Genomic DNA, 19681 nt, shown 5'->3' on the forward strand with positions numbered 1-19681 from the left:
ATTTGATAGCAACATTCTTTTCAATCATTAGAGTTCTTGCATAATCCATGATGGATCTATTTCTTCTTTTAGCTATTCCATTCTAGTTGGGAGTACTAGGGGCTGATACCTATCTTTTAATTCCTCTTTCAATGTGAAAGTTATTGAATTCATTAGAGATGAATTCCCAACCTTTGTCTAATCTTAAGGATTTCAATCTTTTCCCTATTTCCTTCTCTATTCTTGCTAGATACCATTTGAATTTCTCAAATGCTTCTGAATTTTCTCTAAGATACATAGCAATCATCATTCTGGAATAGCCATCAAAAAAATAAATAAATAATTTTTATCCACTATAGCTTTCTATTCCAATGAGTCCACATAGGTCAGTATGCACAATTTCCAAGACATCTTCAGACTGATAGTTTTTTCTCTTAAAACTAGTCTTTCCCATTTTCCTAATCTAACAATTCTTGCATAAACCAACATCTAATTTCTTCAAACTAGGAATACCTCTTACTTTTTTGCATTTTCTTATCTTGACCATATTATTCAAATTTACATGACATAATCTTTTGTGCCATAACCAACTTTTTTCCATTTGCGCAATAAAACATGAACAATCACCAAGATCAAGATAAAATAGGTTACCTCTTGTTTGTTTGCTTGATCCAATCAGATTACCTTTGTCATCCAGTAGTCTTGCCTTTCCATGCATTAATTATACCTTGAATCTAATGTTGATTAGCTATGCAACACTTAGAAGATTATGTTTTAGTCCTTCAATCCCATAGGCATTGTCACATACAAGTTCTTTGGTTAATAAGATTTGACCTTTCCCTTTTATGCAACAAGGTTTGTTGTTTCCAAACCTTACACTACCTCCATCATAGTCTTGAAAGTGTTTAAACTTTGTTTTGTCTCCAGTCATATGATGTGAACATCCACTATCTATGATCCATGTGTCATTTTTACTGATATGAGAGATAAGTGTCATCTTATCTTCTTCTCCATCAGATTCATTTTTCATAGCAATGTATACTATTTCATCTTCACTGTTATTAGAATCTTTAGCCATAAAACAAGTCTTCTTACCTTTGTCCTTGAATGATTTTTGATTTTTGAAATCCTTCTTGCCATTGTACTTGTGACTTTTCTTCTTATCCTTGCTTTCTTTGTTTGGGCATCTAGTAGCAATATGACCAATTTCTTCACATGAAAAATAGATTAGGGGAACTTTCCCTTTGTATTTTCGTATACTTCTAGAATACTTCTTTGCAAGTAAAGCTTTAACAACTTCAAGATCACTATTAGAACTTTCCTCTGATTCCTCTTCACTTTTTGATTGAATGTCCTTTATTTTCTTGCCTTTCTCTTTGAGTGAAAGTTTGGCCTCAAATGTAGATTCAATATTCTTGGAAGCTGGAACATAATTGTTATAGTTGTCTAGCTCAAAAGTTGTCAATCTTTTGACTAAGGTATCCAAACTTATCTTGTGATTTGGCTCACACCTCTTTTCTTCAATAATAGATACTCTAATTGCATAGATAAGAAGCAATGTTCTAAGAACTTTACTTAGAATAGTTTCTTCCTTGATTTCTCCTCCAGAAGTTCTAATTGCGCTAACACTATCTTTGATTCTTTCTACATACTTGGCAACATTTTCATCTTCTTTCATTCTCATTTGATCAAATTGTCCTCTAAGGCTTTCTACTTTGGCTCTCCTCACATTTTCATCACCACCATAGATGTCCTTTAGCTTGTTCCACATATCAAAAGTAGTTTTTCAGTCCTTGATCTCATCAAATTCATCATAGCTAAGAGTAGATGTAATATATATCATCATGATGTTATGGTTCTTTTTCTTAGCAATATCTCCAATATATAATGTACCAGTAGGGGTTGTGTATTCTTCATCAAGGCATTTCAAGCTTGAATTACTAATGGAGGCTGGATGAAGTCTCATGAGTCCCTACCATGCTGAAAAGTTGTCTCTGTTTAGCTTTGGAATCTCTCTCTTGTAAGACATCTTGATATTTAGCTTAGGTCCTTGAAACCTTTCTTGCAAGCACCAAAAGCTTTGATACCAAACTTTGGAAATATAGGAGTAATTGGGGGGGGGGGGGAGCCGGGTTGAATCAGTTACCACTAAAATATACCCTAGATCTCTTAGATGTCAACAATAAAATTTAAATTGAGAAATTTGATTGCTACTATTATTAGGTAAACACATAGAAAATGTTGTAACTTAGTAAATACAAAGTGTGATTTACTTTTAGCTGATCTTAAACATTTACAGTGATTAATTTTCAAGCATAAGATAAATAACATGAACACATGAGACACCAAGATTTAACGTGGAAACCTAATATGGGAAAAAACCATCAATTTAACTAGTTACTATTTTTCACTCTTCTGAAGTGACCTCTATTAGGAGCCAACCTGATTAAAGGTTACAAAATACACTATTAGGTGTGACCTTGTTAGAGGATTTAATCACCCTATTAGGAGTGGCCTTGCAAGAGGTCTTAAAATAATTCAATGGAACTATCACCTTGTTAGAGGATTTACAACTAGCTATTAAACTAACTTTGTTAAGAGACTTTAGATCACTACTACAATGGTTAGAGAGTAACAATGAAATGACCTGATTGTGATGCAACTGAATTGCTAATTATAGATCTCTATTCTACTTCATACTTGATCCTTCCTAATTGAATAACACTCTTCTACTCCACAAGGATACTTGCTTATCCTTCAAGTTCACTCTCACTCTTTCCTTCTGAATTCACTCAACACACTTGCACACACCTTAAACATCTCAACTTGATCTTTCATTTATACCATCCAGATTGTCAAGTTGGCTCAAATTCAAATTAAAATAACCAATAATCATCACCATAGTTGGTTAGAAAAAATATTAAAAATAATTAAGCTTCTTGTGCGAAAACAACAAAATCCTTCATTGGTTGACCCTACTCGGTAAACATTGGTTCTAAAAAAATTTCCTGTGTTAACCAACAGAAGCTTGGTTAACACTGCAAACTTACAAAAATATCTTTTGGCAACCGAGTGAACTTGGTGAACATTGACTGTATCCAACTTTTCTTTGGTAACCATGTAAGCTTAGTTAACATTGTTTCCTCCTTGAATTCCTTCAACACCCAAATGAGCTTGGTAGACACTGTCTTCGCAGAGTAATCTTCAAGAATGCTCGGTAGACATGGAAAAATTTCTTGCTGACCAAGTGTAAGAACTGACTTATAATTGATATGAAATTTGTGTAACATCAAAGACAATACACAATTAGACAGTTGTATCCAATAGGTCCTATAATGTAATGCATGTTTACTATTATTGGAGATTCTAAACTCTAAGCCAATACATGTGTCTTGATCATGTCTATATATGTTGTGTCCTTGAGTATTATAAAGTAGTAATTTAGGTAGTATCATTGAAGTAGTGATCAAAGAGATACTTAGAGGAAGCTTGGATAGAGAACTATAATCTTTAGTTCTAGAATGTAATTGGTTGTAACTAGGAAGGCCTTAGATTGTGGCATATAATATATCTTATCATATGAGTTTTCTTATGAATTAGTGGAATGTATGGAAAAAATTTGATGTAATTGAATATATGTTGATAGTAAAGTAGTTTTCTTACTATTATATCTTGTGTACTTCTGGTGTGTTGTATTTTTTGGGGGCTCGATCATCTCACTTGGGATATACCTTCCTTGTACTACATTAGCTAACCATCATGGATTTTATTGGGTCACTTGGTAATTTTATTGTCTTCACATAGATTTTGGACCTCTTGTCTTTTTTTCCACTTAGAAGCAAGATCTTTCATTTTGTACTCAATGGATTAATCATGCTATCTCTAGAAATGAGGCCTAAAAAAATCTTCTCAAATACTTTATTTCTTAAGGATATATAGCTCATAAGGTTACCTAGAAATAGATTTTATTTTGAACCCTTATAATGAAATATATTGTCCATATCTAGGGAACTTTTGTTACTAAAGGCAATAGGCGAGCCTGAGAAGTTGTCAAGGCTTGACTTTGTTGTGATGGTCTTGGATTCAAGGATGGACCATATTTCAACCAACAAAATATTTGGTGGTCATCACTCATTTAGGTTCAAAGACTTCCTTTGACCCACATCCTTGGGTTTTGTGTTTTATGCTTTCATAAGTGTGGAAACCATTGTCCTCGAGATCCTTTTTCTAGAGATGATATGAATCCTTGCCCTTGGGAAGATTTGAATACCCAATTTCACCTCAAGTACCTAGATTGATTGAATTTTCATCTTGTTGTGTTGGTACTACCTTTGAATTTTTTTTAAAAGCTAGGAATCTTCTTGATCAAGTCATGATGGAAGGATTGGAGATGGTTTCCCAACATCTCCTATTGTATCTTTGATCATATTGGGTTTTTATTAGCTTGTTTCACATTTTCCTGTGGTACCAACCTAAAATCTTGGGTGGAATTTTCAATCCTCTCTATCTTGTATGGAATGAAAAATTTCACATCATATGGTTTGATATTATTGAGCCTTTGCTATCTCATTTCACTTGATCTATTCTTTTCCAAGGCTTCTTGTCAGGCTCTTGCCTACATTTGGGTGTGTCAAATCCTTATTGCCCATTTTGTAGGAAACCAAATATTTTTATAAACCTCTTTTAGTATTATAGAAGAATCCAACAATTATGAACTTGGATTCATGATTGTTTTTATTTTTTTTGAACCTGAGCCATTTTGCTAGGGGATTCTCTTCTAGTTCTCTTCAAATTCAAGTAGATATGTCATGCTTTTATGGTGGAAATCCTATTTGCTTTGTGGAAAGATAGGAATGTTGTTATATTTTCTCATAGCTTTATTGATGCTTATGTTTATCTATTTACCAAAGCTTATATTTTTGATAATGTGATGGTCTAGATTCAAGTGCAAGCCAAAAATTTGCACTTGAGGTGGTCCACTTGCGAGAGCTCATCTAAGATTGGAAAAACATCCACTCAATAGTTTCTATAGTTTTTTCAAACCCATTGGCCTCCTCTAACGAGTCTCAACCTTGTCCTTCACATGTACTTGCACAAAAACCCATCTTCTTAGCCCCTTGTTGTTAGTTTGGCGATGAAAGATAGTTTAATAAACTTCACTCCACCTCTCCATTATGTTGTGGCTCTATTTTTGAGTAGAATATAGTGGGTTTGGGCCCTTCTATTAGTGCTAAAACTAGATGGCCAAACATTTGTGGTGATGCCAATTGAATGAGCTCATCTGAATGGATTTTGTATTGGTCTCTTATCATACCATTGGCCAAGAAGAAGAGTGAGAAAGAAGCTGATGTTATTACTAAGGATGGTCCCTTCTAAACAAAAATCTTGACTCACTGATGTATGGGATTGCAAGGATGATAGGGGTCTTCTGTTGTTGCCATCAGCCACTACTTTAGCCACTTAGTGGTTGCTATTATATGCTTTTACTTTTTTGGTTTGTCCATTGTTCTTAGTTTTTAGCTTCTCTTACCATCACCTGAATAACTCTTGAGGGGTGATCTTGAATTGCCTTATCTTTTATGTGAAGTTGTAACTTTAACTTTTCATTAATGGAAATGCCTATTTATTTAAAAATATATATAGGATGTCTCTATCACAATTAAATTGTGTAGTTTTTGTGTTAATCTCACTGACTCATATTTTACAAGTAGTGGTTCACAAGAACCCATGTCTTATGTGTACGTATGGTATGGTTGATACTCATTGCATCTGTGATGGTTACAAAAGTGAAGCATTAAGCCTTCTTAGGAGGTTATCCATTCCAATACTACAACTCAAATGCACTTAATTATAGAGATTACTCCAAATTTAAATCTACATAATTTAATAGACATGAAAAAGAATGTGAACACACCATAACTACCCTAACAAAAGTATCGAATTTCAAGTTAAATATAGTCCTCCATTAATATTGATGAATAAGAATAAGAGAGGTAGCAACATTGCTTGCAATGAATTTTGAACATTAATGCAAGCCATTAGTTAAATAATAAAGTTGGAGAAAAATGGTAAGTGGACCAATTCTGTGGACTGTGGGGAAAATAATGGAGTTTTTTTTTTAATATAAAGAATGTGCAACTCATGTTTGTGTTTTAGTTGGTCAAGAAAAATCCTAAGGCAATCAAATTATTCCATTGCGTAACTAGAAAGGATTGTGTGCAAGGAATTTTAGTAAATGTTTGGTGAATGGTAGGTTACAAAAGTATTAGTTCTTGCCAAAGGTGAGGATACTATTACTTTCATTCAATTCAATTTTTCAATTAAATTGACCAATCAACTCATTGGATTTAAAAGATTAAAAGAAACTTCAAATGTTTATATCTTTTCATAATTTTTCATTCATTCTAATTGGCCATTGTATTTTTGGTAGGGAGAAAATTTAATTTTCTCCAACAAAAATACAATAATTTCTACCAACTTTATCATGCATTAATGAATGCATGAATTACAACTTTATCTTTTCCACATTTGTGACAAGTTCATTAGATTTTCAAAAAAGCAATATTTTTATCTTCCAGCACACCACTTTGAACAAAACCGAATGTCTAATCAATATTAATTATCACAATTTATTTTTCTTACCAAATTCAAATATAGAGTTAAATATTTTATATTTCTTATTTTAAATATATTTATTAGTTTTACATTGATGTTTGTTTTTGTTAATTGTAAAATGTTATTTCTTTAAGTTTACACTATGTTTTACTAGCTACTATTTTATAATGTTGCTCTAATTTTTTTAATACCATTTTATAAATTGTTAAACTAATACTACCCCTTAAACTCTCTCTATCATTCTACCTTTTCTTGTTCTTATAATAACATACCATTCTCTCTTTTAGCTCTCTCTTTCTATCCTTCCTTTCTATCTATAAATCTGTATTTTCCTTCTTTTCCAATTATTGGTGGGAACTTTGATGCATTGCATCTCTTGTTTGTTGTTGATTTTAATCAAAGGAGTTTGGTGTAATTCACATCAAATTTACTTGCTTTGCTTTGTAAACTGCTGCTTAGCTACACACAACCAAGATTTTATCATTGACAAGATCATGTGAAGCTAGTAATTGTGACCAATAAGATATGTTATACCTATGAAGATTTTTTTATAGTAATTATATTATGTAAGATCAATAAAATATATTTCTATTCATAGCTTTTTATTATTTATTATGTGAAAGTGTTAAGACTTATTATTTGTTGTGTGGTTGTCGAACATATATAAATAAGTTAAAATAATTAAATTCATTTATTCACAATCAAATGTAACATTTAAGATTGAACAAATGGAAACACAAGTTAATTAGAAAATGTTTATATTTTGGAGAAAAATGTTTACAATAGATGGACTTGCTTGATACCACTTTGTGTAATATGCAACATGATAATGAATTTAGGATAAATTATCAATTGGGGAGAAATTGTTGGCATTACAAAATGCTTGTTAAAGAATAAAAAATGATCCTCTTACCACTAATACATAATGTACAAGGATATTCCATAGCCTTGCTATAATTTTACTCCAAAATATAATTTCCTAAAATGGATGACAATCTATAAAACCCTTATAATATTAGAGTATTGGTTTCTCTCTTTGTCAATCAACTATATTTACAAAGTTCTACAACTTACCACATGGCTTAAGTAAAAATATTTATCTATACTTCCATTGATAACTCTTAGTAACTATATCATCCCTATGCAATGAATGCTCACATTTTTAGGATGCTTACTACATCTAATTAGTTGTAGGTGTAGAAGACAACACTCTTTGTTCTCTATCCATAGATGGTTTTGTCCAATAGAGCTAGTATTATAAGACTCAAAAAAAATTCAATCAATCAACTTAATTTGTTTAATAATGAACCTCTTTCTCATATGGTTTCCCTAGACCATGCAATAATTGGTGTATCTTCTTCCTTCCTTATCAATCCACCTCCTACTCTATCATTCACCCTTTTAAATGGACTATCCAAAATATGAAATATAACTTGCTCTACATAATATTAACAAGATGTCATCATGGCTAGTAGATAGAAATATTATGACCTACTGAAAAAATAAACAAACATCACCAAGATGAATTGTGTTCATATTAGTGGGATATATTTGTCATTGTAGTAACACTTTGGTGCATGAGCACCTAGGTAGGCTAAGGGTAGATCTAGGGCTTCTTGATCTTTTTGGCTTGTAGTTATGATAGCTATATAACTAGATCAATAAGGATACCAACTTGGTCCTAAGGTGAGGTTAGATAGGTTGAAATAGCCCAAAATGGCAATGTTGCTAAAATTGCTCATTTGGCTCTATTAAGCATTTTTGGGTTTTGAGGGCTAAATAGGTAAACTAGGTTTCTGGGAGATATTATTAGGTTTTTTGTACCTATCTAAGACCTTTTTCATAGGTTCGTAGCCCATGGAGCAAGTTTGGGAAGAAAACATTCAAAATTGGGAAAAATTGCTCATTTTTTGCAAAGTTGTCATTTGACAAATTTTGCAAATTTCTTGCAAACATAGCAATTTATTAGTTAGATCTCTTTAAATACCTGAAGGAGGTTGGGGCACTCTTGGAATTCCTTTATAAGGCCAATCTCATTCTTTTTCATGGATTGGAGAAAGTAGATTTATGGTTGTATGGACTATGCAACAAGTTCAATGATAGTTTCTGTGTTTTAATTGTTCTTGGCATGAAAAAAGATTAGATCTTTCTCTTTTTGTGTTAATTAAGTTTCCTTAGGTTATTTAGAATCCATTTCAACCATTTTTTTGTGTTTTTCAATAAGTTTTTTGTTTGTGTAAATAAATCATTTTGTGCTCCAACAATTTGCTGGTCTTAATAAGACTATAAGTGAAAAATGGAGTTTTAGGGCCACTTCCCACCATTGGATTTGTATAGTTCTTGGGGATTTGGACCTAGAATCCATGTAAAACATGTAAACTAATGGAGGACCCTTGGAATGGACAAAAAAAATATTAGAGTGATGCCCTAGGCAAGCAAATCATGTTTGGTTAGGGATCACAAATCAACAAAAGATCATTTGGAGGGGTTTGGAAGTGCAGATACTCCAATCCAAGCATGTGGTGAGTAAGGAGAAGGTGTGGCCTAACCCCAATGCAAAGGAAAGGCCTTGGTAAGAACCTTAAGGGGTTTTTTGAACCAAGCATCACCAAAACCCTTGAAACCCTCATTTATAGGCTAAAATAGTGCTTGGGTTGTACAAACAAGTTGGTGACTCAAGACCTTCAAAATCTCCAAGATATTTGAAAAGGGTATTTTGATTGCTAGTTTTTTTGGGCCCTTTTTAAAGGTTTTTGAAAAATATCTTTGTTTTTGTCATTTTGGAGGGCTAATCCTTGTAGCCTTTTTACAAGCCTTTGTGTGCAATTTGACTTGTGGGTTGCAACTCAATTAGGGTTTTAGCATGGTTTGGGATGTGGAAGCTTGAAAGGAGTCCAAAAAAATATATAAATATGGTTATCCATCCATTTGGAGGTGAAATCAAGAATTTTGGGTTATTTGTGTGAATGAGAAATAGGAGCAAGTTGTTCTACCTTATTGGTGTGTGCCAACTGAATGATCAGGAACTATTGATTAGGTTCCTAGAGAGCATAGGGGAGTAGAAATCCTATCTAGGTCAAGTATGTGGCCTAAGGAGACCCTAAGATAGCTTGGTGAAGTAGAAGGTTGGTTGTCACATTTGAGTGGTATCAGAGCAGGTTAAAGATTTGGGAACTATTAGTGAATGTTTGCAGCTACTGGAGAGTCAGTAGGTGAAACCAACATTTTGACTAATGCATAACTAGCCAAGGAAGTTGATGAAAAAAGGGAGAAGAAAAGAGTTCTTGAAGAATCCCTAGTAGAGGTAAAGGTACAACTAGATGTATTTGCTAAAGTAGCCAGGAGGAAAGAAGAAGAGGATTATGAAAAGGGTAAGGAGGTAGCAAAGGAGGATATTGTACTTGAACCTTACACTATTTTGAATAAAGAGCCCATATTGAAGACTATCAAAGCCCTAGGAGGAAAAACTTTGGAAGATGTACCACTTTTCAGTGGAAAGATGGACATAGATGTAGTCATGGATTGGATAGATGGCATGAAGAACCATTTTGAGTGTGAGGGGGTATCAGAGGCACAAAAGGTTAAGGTGGTTAAGTTAAGGCAAGGTTCAACATTTACATGGTGGACATATCTACAATATGAAATAATCAGCATGGGTAAGACTCCTATAGAAAATTGGAAGGCTATGGTCACTAAAGTGAAGGAAAACTTCTTACCTAAAGACTTTGAAATCCAACTCCACAAGAGAAGGAAAGGAATAAAGAACAAGTACCTAGATGTGCTCTTATACTGAGGAATTTCATAGGTTATGTATAAGATCCAAATGAAAAGAAGACGAGTGAATCAAAGTGGTAAGATATCTAGGTGGTTTGAAGTGGAATATCCAAGAGGAGCTCAGTTTGTGGGCACCTACCATATTTCAAAGATGCCATCAACTAGCTCTAAAGGTGGAAGAAAAGAAAAAAGGAAAGGAATTATAACTTCAAGGATAGAGGAAAGGGTAGAAATCAAAGAGTAAAAAGGGGAGGCTACCAAGGTAGAGGAGGTGAGAAAAAGAATCAAGGAGAAAGCAAGCTCAAAAAGCAAGATAATGAGAACTCTTCAAGAGATGGTTACAATAGAGGAAGAGGAAACCAAAGAGGATCTAATAGGGGGATAGGATCAAGAAGATCCAACTCATACTTTGGAAGTATGAAATGTTATAATTGTGGAAAGTTGGGTCATCTAGCCTATATATACCCAAACAAGCCTTCTTCCTCAAACCAAGACAAAAGAATGACATATGTATAAGAGGATTGCAAAAACGAATTAGATGTGGACCAAACTAAATCTGAAAAAGGTGAGAATCTCATGTGTAAGAAAGTGCTGATCAAACAACTAGCTCTTGATGAACCTAGACATAGAAGGGCATTGTTTAGGATAAAATGCAAAATCCTAGGAAAAGTGTGCAAAGTGGTGGTGGATTGAGGTTCTACTGATAATGTAATATTAGAGGAGGTTGTTACTAAGTTTAAATTAAAGAAGATACATCATGACAACCCTTACAAGGTTAGTTGGCTTAACAAGGGATAAATCATCTTGGTGAATGTGCAATCTTGGGTGGATTTCTCCATAGTAGGATACAAAGATAGGTTGTTGTGTGATGTTTTTCCTATGTATGCTTGCCATCTTTTTCTAGGTAGACCTTGAAAATTTGATAGAGAGGTTGTGTATGATGGAAGAGCTAATGTAATTACCTTCAAAAAGGGAGGTAAGACCTTTACAATTCATTCATTTCTAGAAGGGGAGGAAAAACAAGCCAAAGTTCCTAGTGTGCTATTTTGTAGTGGAAAAGAATTTTCAAAGATCTCAAGGATGAGGAATGTCAAAGTTTTTTAGTAGTGTTGAAGTTTGAAGCAAAGGAAAATTTAGCCAAGGAACCCTTATTAGTTGAGGTTCAAGCTTTTCTTACTCTACCTCCTAGGAGAGTTATAAGTCATCAAATTGACTTTGTTCGAAGTGATTCCTTACCTAATAAAGAAGCATACAAGCTCACTCTAGATCAAAACCTAGAAGTGGAAAGACAAGTCCAAGAATTGATGGATCAAGGTTTGTTACAAAAGAGCAGAAGCCCATGTGCAGTTCCTATTGTGTTGGCATCTAAGAAAGGGGGAAAATGGAGATTATGCATAGACTCAAGAGCCATAAATAGGATCACAATTATGTGTAGCTTTCCCATACCTAGGATTGAGGATCTCATGGATTGCCTTGGAGGAGCTAAATTTTTTACTATGTTGGACTTGAAGAGTGGCTATCACCAAATAAGGATAAAGGAGGGAGATGAATGGAAAACAACATTTTAGACTACTGATAGTCTTTATGAGTGGCTTGTGTATGTAATTTGGTCTTTCAAATGCTCCTAGCACATTCATGAGGTTCATGAATGAAGTGCTTAAGGACTTCATAGGTAGATTTTTAGTTGTATATCTAGATGATATACTCATCTTCAACAAGACTAGAGAAAATCATATCAAGCATGTTGAGACAGTTTGAAAAGACTTCATGAAAAGAAGCTAGCCATCAACCTTGAGAAGTGTGATTTCTTGATAGAGGAACTTGTGTACCTAGGCTTTGTGGTGTCCTAAGGCACATTAAATATGGACAAGGATAAGGTTTTTTCTATACTAGATTGGCCAACACCTACCACATCTACTGAGGTAAGAAGTTTCCATGGTTTGTCTCAATTCTATAAGAAATTCATTAGGAATTTCAGTGGAATTTGTGCAACTTTGCTAGATACTATAAAGGGTGGAGTCAAGTCTAAGTTTAAGTGGACTTTATAAGCTAAAGGGTTATTTGAAATGTTAAAGAAACAAGTAGCTACTCAACCTGTCCTACAATTGCCTATTTTTGAGAAAGTGTTCACCTTAGAATGTGATGCAAGTGGCTTAGTAGTAGGTGGAGTTTTGAGTCAAGAAGATGGGCCAGTATCCTTTTATAGTGAGAAGCTTAATGAGTCCAAGAAGAAGTATTCATCCTATGACTTATAGCTCTATGACTTAGTTCAATTTCTTAGGAAGTGAAGACATTATTTTTTGCCCAAAGAATTTTTTTAAAAATATAGATAATCAAGCTCTTAGATAAATCAACACTCAAGAGAAGCTGAGCAATAAACACTTGAAGTGGATGGAGTACTTAGAGGCCTTTACCTTGACAATCAAGCATGAGAAGGGGTAGTTGAATAAATTAGAAGATGTACTAAGTAGAAGGATCTAGAATAGAGAGTTTTTAGAATCTTTACAAAGAAGATGAGGATATTGCTAAAGCCTACAAGGCATGCAATGATTTTGAGAATCATTTTCATAGAAATTTTTTAGAATATACCTTGCAAAATGGGTTGCTATTCAAGGGTAACCACTTGTGTGTACCAAGGGGTTCCATGAGAGAGAACCTAATACATGAGAAGCATAATGACAGCCTAAGTGGACATTTTCTATTAGCAAAACCATAGAACAAGTGCAAAGGTTCTATTATTGGCCAAAGTTAACAAGGGATGTAACCAAGTATGTGGAACAATGCATGATATGCATGAAAGAGAAGGGAGAAATGAGAAATGTAGGTCTATATCAGCCCTTACCAATTCCAAAAAAGCCATGGGATTGTGTAATTATGGATTTTATTGTGGGTTTACCAAAAGCCAAGCAAGGGTATGATAACATTTATGTTGTTGTTGATAGATTCAAAAAAAATGGGTCATTTCATTCCATGTAGGAAAACTAATGATGCAAGTCATATTTCCCATCTATTTTTCAAGGAGATTGTTTGGATTCATGGACACCCATTAAGCATTGTGTCAGATATGGATGTTAAATTTATGAGCCATTTTTGGAAAACCTTGTGGAAAAAGCTTGGTACAAACATGCCATTTGGTTTAGATTAAAATCCCCAAAAATGATGGTCAAACTAAAGTGGTTAATAGGACCTTAGGTAACCTTCTAAGGTGCCTTACTAAGGAATATGGTCAAAGTTGGGATGTTATCATTTCACAAGTAGAATATCCCTATAATGATAGTAGGATTAGGACCACTGGAAAGAGTCATTTTCAGATAGTTTATGGAATGCATCCAAGGGGTGTATGTGAACTAAGATATCTAGGTGATATGGATAAGAGAAGTGGTCAAGATGAAGACTTTTTTCAAACCATGAAGGAGATTCAAGAGCATGTCAAGAAGACCACCCAAGATAACACTCAAAAGCTCAAGGCCAAAGTGGATGAAAAGAGGAAGGATATTTAGTTTGCTATTGGGGACTATGGAATGGTCCATTTGAATGAAGAAAGGCTTCAAAAATGTGTTCCTACCAAGCTCTAGATGAAGAGGGTAGGACCTTGAATTTTTTTGGCTAAGTATGGAGAAAATGTCTACAAGGTAGATTTACCATCAAATCTAGGCATATCCCCTATTTTCAATGTACAAGAATTGGTGGAATTTAAAGGGGCATTACCTCAGCTCAGATCAAATGGTCAAGATGACATTGAACCTACTACAACACCTAATATCAACAAGTTGGAAGCAGAGAAGGTGTTAGATTCCAATGTGAAGAAATCTACAAGGCACAAGGTGTATATGGAGCATCTCATCCAATAGAAGGGCAAGCCAATTTCAAAGGTTACTTGCATTACTGAGTCAGAGTTCATGAAGGTTGGCATACCCTTGGCCATGCTGCAATTAGGTGTGACTTAGTTTTTTTGATGGGGGGAGTATGGTGCAGGAGCACCTAGGTAGGATAAGGATAATGTTAGAAATAATAGTCCACCAAGATAATTGGGGGGGTTGAATCAATTATCCAATTAATTTTTTTATAAAACTTATGTTATAATTACAAGTGGAAAAGATAAACTTATGAGGTGGGGGGGTGGTGGGGGAAGTGAATCAAAAGTTTAAACTTGGACCCATAAAACTTTCACCATTCATTAGTTGCATTCAATATATAAACTGAAATAACATGTAAAGTAAATGCATTTAAAACATTTAAGTAATCAAACACACATAACGCCGGATATGGTTACCTAGAAACCCTCCAAATGAGAAGGTAAAACTAGGGTAGGGATGACACCCACAAACCTTCACTACTGCAACAATAAAGTGTAGCCAATTAAGGTTACAATGGTTTGACCATTAATCATGATCTACCCTGTGAAAGGCTTGTCCTGTTAAAGGCTTACAAACACTATTAAGTCCCACCTTGTTAGAGGATTTCAAAACCCTATTAGAAGTGTGCCTGGTTAAAGGACTTTAGGTCATTCACTTGGAATGCCACCCTATCAAAGGATTTGGTAAAGCCTATAAGGACTACTCCACCTAGGAAATTTAACTAAAATCACTTGTCAAAATGTCTTAGCATAGATCTTGCGGTTGGAACTTGCTTTCCTAATAATTGATCACCTCTATCCAATATTTGATTAATCCTTCACAATTTGATGTATCAATGCTATATCATCTATTCTCTATTCTTCACTTAAATGATTCAGTAATTCACTCCTACTAAGTCACCTTGAATAATCTGCAAACTATCTTGTTCGCTACTCCAATTTGATCATTCACCCCTTTACAATGCTCTCTTGAAAATTTAGGGCTTCATCATCCTTTATAAAGACTTTGGTGGCTTAGGGTTAGGTATGATTCATCCATTTTGCCACTTAAACCTTCTCATTTTTTGATTGGCTGCATGCAATTGCATAGGGAATCTACATATTGATTCATCCTTATCTCTAAAGGATTAAAAACTATCCTTACGTTGGTTGCAAAATGGTTTACATAGTTTTTTGTGCCATAACAAATGAACATGTCCAATATGTGTTACTTAGCATATATAGTTACTGATGCTCGACATATACTATAATTTTTCCTCTGACTCGACACTTGAACTGCTCTACATCTACTGTTCACTTGATAGTTGAATCACTCAGCATGGTCTATCTGCTTGGCACTTGAGTGACTTGGCACATGAGTGAGTTGACACTCATTGTAACTTGGCATGGTATAATATTTACATGTTGTACTTGGCATGTATTACTAGTTTGGCATGAACTAACTAAATGACTTAAGTGTGTTGACACTCAATTGTCAAAACCAATTTAAGATCAACAATCTCCACCTTTGACATGAGTGTCAAAAACACTTGAATATACATAATCATTCTAATCTTCTCAAGTATAACATATCAAGGACTCAACTTATGTGTAGAACTTCAAAATTTTTAAAATTTTGCAATAACCTATATACCTCAAAATTTGTAACTCCCCCTAAGTTAATGTCTATTTTGTATCCAAAATTTGTTCTCCATTTTGAGTAGATTTGTCTCTATTTACTGATACTCTTTGAATTCAATACACTTGTAACTAATACTCTTTCATATGATATGCTCTGTTATAGATAATAGCTGTATTTTTTTTTTGCCTTCCCCAAAAATGTATATCACTAGGGTCAAAATTGATAACTTCCCCTTTGTTCACACTTCCCCTTTTTCTTTGTTCTCTTTCTTTGTTTCCCATATTTTCATTTGTATCTCTCTCCCTTTCATTATTCCCCCCCTTGCTTACTTGCTCCCCCTTTACTTGCTACTTACTTACTCCCCCCTTTTTGACACTTATGTCAAATGGGCTATACACTTATAGTGTATTTGTCCAAAAAGGATTTATGGACTTCCATTATTATTTTAGGAGCTAAATCCCAATTGACACATGCAACATCCAATGATTTGACTTGGATAGTGAGCTCGGCTGTAAGGTGTACTAGGCCATCTAGTGTAGAAAGATTAGGGTCTTTCTTCAATAGAGTTTTAGCATAACCTAGTTCTTTATGGAGGATTTCCATCTTTGGGGTGAGGGAGGCCTAAATATTTTTCAATTTGGCTCTAATGTTAGGCTCTTCTACTATTAACACAACTAATTGACTCTGTGATTGAAGTAATGTATGGAAATGCTTGTCACTCTGAGCTGGGTTGTTGGGTAGCTATGTGCCTGATATATTTATATTCCTCTCTAGGCTCATAATTATATGTCTGGTGTCTTGGATAAAGAGTGTGAGATCACGTAATTTGGTGTACAATGAGAATATATTCTCAAGTACCTTCTTCACATCCTCAACCTTGGTTGCCAATGCAACTTGAGTTAGTGCTATGTCACCAAATATCTTCTCATTGAATTTCCCTTGAAACTTTCTTTTAGACCATTCTAAAAGTTTGGAATTTGTATCTAGGTCTTCATTATTAACCTTTTCCACAATCTTAGATAGTTGTTCCAATAGTGGCTTGGTTTCTTTAGGAGGTGGCAAGTTAAATGCATCTAAAAAAATGTCTTTAATTTCTTGTAGTGCTTTCTTTTGCCTATATTATATCCTAAGCATTTATTGATGCTTCTTTTTCTCTAAGGCTTGTTACAAAATACCTATTTGGTCGTCTTCACATCCTCAACCTTGGTTGCCAATGCAACTTGAGTTAGTGCTATGTCATCAAATATATTCTCATTGACTTTCCCTTGAAACTTTCTTTTAGACCATTCTAAAAGTTTAGCATTTGTATCTAGGTCTTCATTATTAACCTTTTCCACAATCTTAGATAGTTGTTCCAATAGTGGCTTGGTTAGGTGGCAAGCTAAATGTATCTAAAAAGATGTCTTTAATTTCTTGTAGTGCTTGCTTTTGCCTATATTATTTCCTAAGCATTTCTTGATGCTTCTTTTTCTCTAAGGCTTGTTAAAAAATTCCTATTTGGTCTAATGTCATTGTTACATAGTCAAATTTAGGAATCACTATTTCTTTATCTAGAGTTACATCTCCATAGTGAATTACCTTTTCAACCTTAGAAGAGCTTGAGCTTGACACTGAGATTTGTAGGGGTATAGCTTCCATGCTCAGCTTTTGAAGAGATTTTATAGGTGAAGAGCCATATGTTGGTAAAGTTACCAATGCTTGGATGGCCTCTTGTTCCTTTACCTTTAGTAATTGCTCCTACTCTTATAACTTATCTTGATCTATGACACTGACTTGTCTTGCACCTTGTGTTTGTGCTATAGGTATAGATGAATCTATCTATCCTATTTTCTCTATTGATGTCTCTTTTTCTTCTTTGGCAATATTCCTTTGCTCAACTGTGTCCATTTTAACACTTGTGTCAACATTAATAGATGTGTCTATAGTTGTTTGAATTAAAGGTTGATCACCAGCAACTAAAGGGATGATAGAAGGTGGTTCTTGTGTATTCACCTCATCCCTTATAACTTCAGTTACCACCTTTTGAAGTTTTTCCACACTGATCAAAATAGGATTTACACATAATTGTGGCTATAGTGTAGATTGATCTGGACTCTTCTTCAAATCTTCTGCAGTCAATGGATTGATGTTTTGAGCTGATGCATCAGAGACATCCTTGACAATGATAGTTTCTATAGTTACACTTGTGTCATGAGGGGGACTGACACTTGGCATTTGTGTGTCTTGCACACTCTGTTCCTCTTGCTATTGTTTAGTTATTGTCATGTCAATATCCATCTTCTTTGTCTCCTCCTCAACTATATTTCTTTCTTCCTTGTTGTCTTCTTTTCCATCTTCTTCTTTATCATCATTTTTACCCTCAAAGGGGTCCTTCTCTCCTTGCTTTATAATAGTTAATCCATCAATTAATTTCCACATTTGAGTGGATTCCTTAACAACATATTCAATATTATTTTGGTGAATGTTGAAGGCTCTATACTTTGGTGTGAACCTTCCTCCATATTTCTTGTTTACCTTAGCAATATGCCCTTTTGTCAGTTTTGGCATTACTTGGCTAGTGTTGTTTCTCTAATCTATTTTTCCAAATTTAAACAATAATGCCTCTATTATTCAATAATGTCATATAGACCCTTTGGTATAGTGTTATCAAATTCAAGTGGAGTGTTCTTAAATTTGGACATCACTGCATACACTGCCTCTTCTACTAGATTCTTCTCTTCTCTTCCGAGTTTTTCAAAATCAATATTCTTTAAACCAGATAAGTCTACATTATTTCTGACATTTTCACACAAATTTTCAAGATTAGAAAGTGGTGTATGACTTACCACTTTGAATTGGCTTAGATCATCTAATTTAGTTCTCTCTTCATCTGAGTCAGGTTGTGCAATATATTTCCTTCTCTACTTCTTTTGCATTTGGCCTCCTTGTTCTATTTGCTTGGTTTTCTACTTGGCATTTTGTGTGGTAGCTCATGTGCTTGCTCTAGTGATAGGTGTTGTAGGCTTTACTAGGCTTGGTTTAGCAAATTTCTTTGCTTTAGCCATAGACTATGCCTTGGCCTTTCTCTTCTTTTGTTTTGCATGTGTTGGTGCTTCCTTGGCTTCTTCTTCCTTGGTACCCTCTATTTCCTCTTCTTCTTTATCCTTGCCCATGCCTTGGGTTAATGCAAGGTGTTCTTTCTTCCTCTCCATCCTCTTCATCTCCTTCCTCTTCTTCCTCTTCAATACCTTCACCAAATTTAGTTTTAAGTTTCTTCACTAGTTTATCCTTCTTCTTCAGTGTAGAGGCTGTGTTCAATTCTATTTCTACCTTTGACTTCATTACATCATAGTTTTCAAAGATTTTTGCTATTTTGTCAACTTCCTTTGCTAGAAGTGTAGTGATGGCTACTGAGGCTTCATCAACATTGATCTCATAGACTAAGGGTGTTAGCCATCTTACCCTAGGTGTGGTAGCCTCTACATATGTGTAATTAATGTCTACAAGAAAACATATATTATTGTAATATTGTTCAACCAAAGAAACAGATATCCTCATCCTTTGCTTCATAGACTTCTTAAAGTCTTCAAAGTAGCTAGTCATGATAGTTTCAAAATTTTCACCCATCTGCTCAATGTACTCATTTATCTAAATAACAACTAACCTATTTGTCTTCCATCCTATAGTGCCAAAATATGGGAATGTATTCTATACATAGAAATATATGCAAACTAGAATTGATTCAAATTTGTAATATGCACTCTTAGTCTTTCTTACTGCTCCAAGATTTTCCATTAATTGTTGCAGTTGAAGCTCAACTAGATCATAAGTATGATCTTTGTTCACAATTTTATATC

The sequence above is a fragment of the Cupressus sempervirens genome, chromosome 1 (genome assembly GCF_028749045.1).
Source record: "Cupressus sempervirens isolate cs-2001-9-10 chromosome 1, ASM2874904v1, whole genome shotgun sequence".
In the NCBI taxonomy this organism is placed as follows: Eukaryota; Viridiplantae; Streptophyta; class Pinopsida; order Cupressales; family Cupressaceae; genus Cupressus; species Cupressus sempervirens.